We start from the raw sequence: 7608 nt of genomic DNA on the forward strand, positions 1-7608 counted from the left end.
GCGATGACAAGCATTCCTTATGCATCTGGGATTGGTAGCATCATGTATGGGATGATATCTACACGTCCTGACGTGGCTTTCGCACTAAGTGTAGTGAGTAGATATCAATCGAAACCTGGTCTTCCACACTGGAAAGCTGTGAAAGACATCCTCAAGTATTTGAGAAGGACCAATAAGTTGTTCTTGGTCTATGGGGGTGGAGAACTGAAATTCGAAGGCTATACCGACTCTAGCTTCCAAAGCGATATCGATGAGTCGAAGTCAACCTCTGGGTTTGTATTCATGCTCAATGGTGCTGCTGTCTCTTGGAAGAGTTCCAAGCAAGACAGTACTGCGGATTCCACCACTGAGGCCGAATACATTGCTGCTTCAGCTGTAGCAAAGGAGGCTGTTTGGATAAGGAATTTCATCCAAGAGTTGGGCGTCATTCCTAATGGAGTTGCTCCTGTCCCGGTGTTTTGTGACAACACGGGAGTTATAGCTCAAGCAAAGGAGCCAAGGTCTCATCAGAAGTCCAAACACGTATTGAGAAAATACCACATCCTTCGAGAGATTGTTGAAAGAGGAGAAGTGTCGATTGACAAAGTCGGCGCCGCAGATAATGTTGCTGATCCGCTAACTAAACCTTTACCTGGATCATTATTCGAGAAGCATCGCGAATCGATGGGTATGAAGCATATGGGTAGTTGGCTCTAGTGCAAGTGGGAGATTGTTAGAGCAGGTGCACGTCGAGCCAAGTGTTGGCCTAGAGTTCACAATGAAACTCTATGTATAAATAGTGTTTATTTTAATAATATTTGAAATTATTGTTTTGGCACTTCTTTATCTGTATACCCATGCTAGTTGCATAGATAAAGTCCTTGAATATACAAATAGTATAAAGAATATGAGATGCTCATATGATGAGTATCATGAAACTCATATTTGGAATACTGTATATTCTAAACAGTTCCTATTCGATTCAGCCGCCGATAAGAAGGATATAGGCCGCTCGAGTTCGAAACTAGTGTCTGCGATGTGAGTAACATGTTTCATTGGTAGGGGACATTGTGATGTCCGAGCATGCAGATAGGTGCTCATGGTAGAGTGCACTGAACAACCCTCCATATCGGACTTTCCAAGTGGTTCTCACTTATCGAGTGGAAACGTCCTAGTTTATGGTTGTACACCATTAGTCCTTATGACCCGGGACAACATTGAGACTCTATGTGCTAGCATTGCACTTTGACTTGTTTATCGACTCTCATAGGGTCATCAGGTGGCAAGGTTGGGTGTTTTGTCGAAACATATAGGAGTCGATACATTGTAGTCGGGGATTCACCGCTTACCTTCGGATATGGATATCCTATGTGTATGTAGTATAAAATCTCTGATCAAAGTATGGTGGTAATTATGAAAGGGATTTTATAGATTACACCATCGATGCGACTACGACATGACACATAGTATCGATTCATTGACAACTCTCGATATACCAATGGTTGTCGAATCGGTCGGGATATATGAGATGAATGGATCGTACTGTACGCTAACCATAATTGAATGGTTCTTGCAGGCAGTATCATTTGATACCTAGAGAATCATATAAGCGATGCTGCTAGGCGTTTAACATGATTGATTGAGTACAATCAGACTTGAGTTCTGACGTTCTTGTTATCAAGGAGTTGATAATTAAGAATGGAGCAATTGGGGTATGCTCGTATAAGAACATGTTTAGTCCGAATCACATGGAGATGTGAACCCACGGCTAGTTGTATCAACGAACCATTGAAGGCCACACAAGTACTAGTTTTCTAGATCCCGTTGAGAAGTAAAATAGTTCAATCTGTTGAACGACTTATAAAGGAGTTTATAAGCATAAGGAAAAATAGAAGTATGACTTCTATGAGGGAAATGTAACTTTTAATTTGTGGAAGTGTTCCTAAAATAAAAGTTGGTCAAATAAATATTGTATTTGAAAGTTGTGATTTTCATAAACATTATTATGATATAAATTAAATTAATTCAAGTGTTGAATTAATTAAGCACTAGTGAGCCTAGTAGAGTCCAAATGATTAAATTAATTCAAGTGTTGAATTAATTAAATAACATTGGGTCTTGTAGAGCCCAATTGGAATAGTTATTTAACTAGTGGGCTTGAGTAAATTCAAGTAAGATTTAATTGGTCTCAAATTTGTTTGGGACATTTAAATAAAAGTCCATGGGCCTTGTAATTGTTACAAGCCCAAGTGAAAAGCATGCTAGGGAGGTGAAGGGTTGGAGACAATTTTTGAGTTAATTGCATGGCATGCACATGCACCTTTTTGCTTTAACTTTTTCCGCAACCAAGAAAGGTCTTCCTCCCTTCTCTCCCCATTCACCTTGGCCGAAATTTGCAAGGCATTTTATCTCCAATTTTTCTTCTTCAATTGTTGAGGAAAGAAAGGTCTTTTCAAAGAAAAATCCTCTAATCTTTCTAGTACAAAATTAGAGGGGATCTACCTAGTTGGTGGTAGGCTTAATTTTTGAGCGAGGAGTGCTCAAAAGAGAAGCTTGTAGATTGTCTTCCTTCAAGAGCTAAGTTGTTTACAAATTAGTTGGAGCCAAACATCAATCATTTAAGATTGATAGGTAAAAATCTTAAAAACACCCTATGAATGTCATTTCGTGTTTTTCGTATTTGCTACACATCATAGTTGAGAGTGCTCGATTTTCTTGCAAGAAAAATATTTTGAAACTTCTGTTGCGCATTTGGGGCACCTTAATCGATCATATTTCACCTTCGCCACAGTAAGAGGAAATGGAAAGCAACTCTCCATAGTTGCAATTTGTGAGTTTCGATTTTTGTTGTTTGGATGCCTAAGGTAAGGGTTTGGATTGTGGTTGGCCTAGGGCCTGTAGCCATGGTTAGAGCCCTTTCTTAGCATGTCTAGGACATGACCAAGATGACCTTTCATGGATTGGTTCATGTTCCCATCGGTTTTTAAAACAAACAACACAAATGTCCCTCGGTTTAAATTTTTCTGTTCCTTTCGTTTGAGTGAGTTTCGATTTGTTTGGGGTTGGGGAGGATCTTGGTTGGCTTCTAGCCCTTAGCCATGGTTCACACGATACATCATGATGTCTAGATCAAGCCATGGTCGATCATATGGCCACTGGAATGATATATGATAACAAAATGAAGCAACACCCTCCACAGTACAGCATGGTGCTCTCGGGTGGAACTTCGGATTGTCGTAGGTGTTTGTTTGGATTATGTTTGGCCTAGGGCCCTTAGCCATGGTTCAAACCATACGTTAGGATGTTGTGAAGAGGCTCTGGTTGGTGATTCAAGCCCCAATGACCATTACCCTTGTAATCGAAGCGAAGCAAGCACAGTTGCTGCCGCTGGAATTTTACAGCAGCTTTGCTGCGGTTAAGAGGTCACGTACGAGTTCTTGGTTGGCTTTTAGCCTATGGCCTTGGACTGAACAGTACCTCATTGAGTTAAAAAGGCCATGTTTTTGGCCGTTTGTGATTTGGTTAAGTTTAGAAGTCGTACGAGAATTTACGGTGCAATGTGCCAAAGTGACTCTCGAAAGAGCGTTTAATGATTTTTGGCCTCCATGCACAATTTTCGTGTATTACAGCCCTTGGTATTTATTTTCTATCATTTTAGGTGTATTTTAATCATGACTAAATGATGGTTCGATGTTGGTTCGGGTTGGTACGGAGTCATGGTTAGATACTAAGTTTGTTGGGCGTAATTGTCTCGTTTTTAGTTCGATTATGAAGTGTTAGTCAAGTTAAGTTTATTTGCATGTGTCTCACGTTAGATTTAGGTCGCAGCGAGCCTGAGAACGATCCAACTCATTCGATAAAACAGGATTATAATTATATTACGTCCATAAAAATATAAAATGTTTATTTTTTAGTTATATGCGATATGTCTTGTAGCCACCTTACGCTTATGGGATTGCTTCACCCGGTGACTTACGACCTATTTATGATTATGTATGGGTACGGATATCCAGTCCAAGGGCTGTGATGATCTCTACCGCCCAGTATACTGTGGTTTAGTCTGATCAGGCGCTTACGTTCATGATATGTTACGGGCCACTTGCGTAGAACATTATCTATACAGAAAATTATGATATGCTATTTTATGACAGGGCTCTATCGAGCAAACATTTTACGTATGATGTTTCAGATATGCACGTATTTATAATTACTCATGACACGATTTTCACGTTACGCTTTACGATATGATATGTTTTTGCGTTACGCCGAATTTTATGATATATTTATTTGTTATTCATGATATATGCATGCTGAGTCTTTAGACTCACTAGACTTGATTGTTGTAGGTACTGACGAGGTCGGGGCCGAGGGCGGGGACCAGTGAGCTAGCTTGGTTCTGCAGTAGTAGGAACCCGATGACCTCATTTTTATCATTTACTATTTTCGCTCAAACTCAGTTTTTACTTTGACGACTTATTTTTAAGTTGTGGTTTTGAAACAGTATTTTTACTTCCGCTGCAACTTTAAACATTAAGCCTTTTATCAGTTTATTTATGAATGATGCATGTTATTTATTTAAAGAGAAAAATTTTAAATTATTCCGCAAATTTTCAAATACGAAATACGGGCCTCGACATCTATAAACACCAATATCAATGGAAAAACACCCAAAGTTGGCTCTCAATTGGCCAGACACTTTGATGCAGTTGAAACTAAGAAATGAGTTACGAGAATTGTAATAAAAATTTGATACTAGGGTTTTAGATTGGGGGATTTAAAAGTGAATTTTTAGACATATGATGAAGATTAGGCTTTGTGCCAGAATTCTTGACAAAAAATTTTGAGGAGGAAATTTTTGTGAAGGCAGAAGCTGAGTGGGACGAAGTACTTCTATTGGAGTTTAAATTTGATTGGAACTGGGAAGTATAATTCTTGAATTCTTCTTCCCAAAACAGGCTTGTCCAACTCAAAAATGTAATTTTGGGCCTCATTATTGCAAATGAGTAAGGTGAAAAAAAAAGACGTGGATTTATATACATGAATTTTGGTCAATACGTGGAATTTGAGATAAAATTATTTTGACCCAATAAAATTGTGTAAATCCCAAGCCCAGAAGATATATTAGTCTTACGAGGAAATCGATCAACAGAATACTGAATAAACCAATTAAAGAGAGAGAGCCCATCAAGAATTTGAAACAGTTTGAACGTGTCAAACAATGTGTAGACATGAGAATATAGCATGTAGGAAGGAGATCGTGGATGGTGACAGGAAGTGGAGCAACTCTCCATAAGTGAAACAAAAGAACAATCACCAGAATCTACTCAAATACAACTTAAAACAACAAATTCTCTACAAAATTACAGTATATTTTCATTTCCAGTAAACTTTATTATATTTTTCATGTTTTTGTGAATTCTCGATTATTTGTAAATATATAATCATGACATGAGTTTATTTATTAAATTTTCATACTATTTTATTTTATATTTAGCGTGATATTTTCTGAAGACATTAAAATTTACAATCAAACTTGATTGTTACCTGGTTTGAATTTCTAAAATTGATATCTTTTAGTTCTACTTGATAAATCACATTCACAAAATCTATAGCAAACAATGTCATTTCCATCTGATACCCCAGGGATGAACCCATCAAGATCAGGCCCAAACTCCCGTCCCATCTATAGAGCCCACAGGTGAAGGGCCCATGAGCAGCCCAGATATTCTCCTATAAATATCAGGTTTGAGCGTATGATTTCGATTTCACTATATTGTTTTCAGCAGCACCCTTAGCTGCTCCCCCCATATATCCTCAGTCTCTGACTTGAGCGTCGGAGGGGCTACGCCGGGACACCCTCCCGGCCCCCTTCTAATGATCTTATTCTTGATTTCAGGCTCAGGGTAATTTAGAACCTGCGTCTGGACTAGTGACACTTGCTGGAAGCGGACCCTAAAATTTCCCGTGAGTTTGGGCCTGATCTTGATGGGTTCAGCCCTGGGGTATCACCAGTCTCCCCTCCCGAGTCGAACTGAATCGTAGGTTCAAAGTTCGATTAATTGTGCTGTTCTCGGGTTACCGGGTGCAAGTTGTGCATTTTCTTCCCGCCATCTGTCAGTCTCCAAAAATTTGGAAACAAATCAAGTTGCGATTCTGCAGCTCTCTCCCGCCTATGCTCAACGCACTTGCTTCATCACCCTGCCCACGCCTCGCCCGAGCGTGCACCTCCCTTGCTCGGCCGCCCGTGCGTCCTACGCCCTCTCCTGCCAGCCGAAAGTATCGAAGCCTCGCCACAAGCCCACGCCGAGCCCTCGTCGCGCGCGCTTGCTCGCCCAGCCGAGCACACACTCGAGACCTCGCCTGCACGCCCACGCCGAGCCCTCGCCGTGCGCGTCTGCTCGCCCAGCCGAGCACTCGCCCAGCCGCGCGCACACGCCGCCCACCGCACGCTAGCCCTTTCACGCACGTCTGCTCGCCCAGCCGAGCACTCGCCGTGCAGTCCTGCCTAGCGCGCCTACTCGCCCTAGCCGAGCGTCACGCTCGCCCTCGCCATCTCCCAACTCGCCTCACGCCGCCTCTCCTCGCCCAAGCGAGTGCCACGCTCGCCTCGTCCCGGCCGAGCCCACCACCTCGCCAAGTGCTCGCCCGGCGCGCCCTCGCCCCGCACGAGCGCGCCTCGCCCTCGTCGAGCGCCACGCTCGCCCAGCGCCTCCAGCTCGCCCAGCGTCCCCAGCTCGCCCAGCGCCTACTCGCCCGAGCGCCCCTCCACGCTCGCCCGACGTCGAGCGCTCGCTCTCTCCCGCTCGCCTCGTCCCGGCCGAGCCCACCTCCTCGCCAAGTGCTCGCCCGGCGCGCCCTCGCCCCGCACGAGCGCGCCTCGCCCTCGTCGAGCGCCTCCAGCTCGCCCAGCTCCCCCAGCTCGCCCAGTCCCGTGCTCGCCCGGCACAGCGCCTCGCACTCTCCCTTCGCCCGCACCCCTTGGTTCCTGAAGAGCTTTTGGGGGCGTTGCCCGTAATTTTCGCAGCGGCAAACATCATTCGTTATCGACAAACGAAATAAATTTTTCTAACACGGTATGCTCTCGTCGCCCCCATCTTCAAGGTCCTCTACTAAGCTTTTGAAGGAAAATAATTTACACTTCCCCGCGCCCTTGACTCTTTTGCCAAAATAGTCCTTAGCAAGAAAAATAAAACTTCAACCTCCTCACCCTCTAACTCCAATGCTAGGCGATGCCTTAGCAGGAAAATAAAACTCTCACCTCATCATCTCATAACTCCTCTGCTAAGCCGGACCTTAGCAGGAAAGTAAAAATTCTTCTCCGCCCGAACTCTCTAACTCATCTGCTAGGCGACGCCTTAGCAGGAAAATTAAAATTCTCTACTTTCACCCTCTAACTCCTCTGCTAGGCGACGCCTTAGCAGGAAAATCAACTTTCACCTCATCACCCTCTAACTCCTCTGCTAGGTGATACCTTAGCAGGAAAGCAAAAATTCACCACCTCCACCTTCTAACTCCTCTGCTAGGTGATACCTTAGCAAGAAAATAAAATTTCAACACCTCCACCCTCTACTCCTCTACTAGGCAATGCCTTAGTAGGAAAATTCAATTTTACTCCTCCCCAACTCTGCT

The sequence above is a fragment of the Primulina huaijiensis genome, chromosome 1 (assembly GCF_012295235.1).
Source record: "Primulina huaijiensis isolate GDHJ02 chromosome 1, ASM1229523v2, whole genome shotgun sequence".
Classification (NCBI taxonomy): Eukaryota; Viridiplantae; Streptophyta; class Magnoliopsida; order Lamiales; family Gesneriaceae; genus Primulina; species Primulina huaijiensis.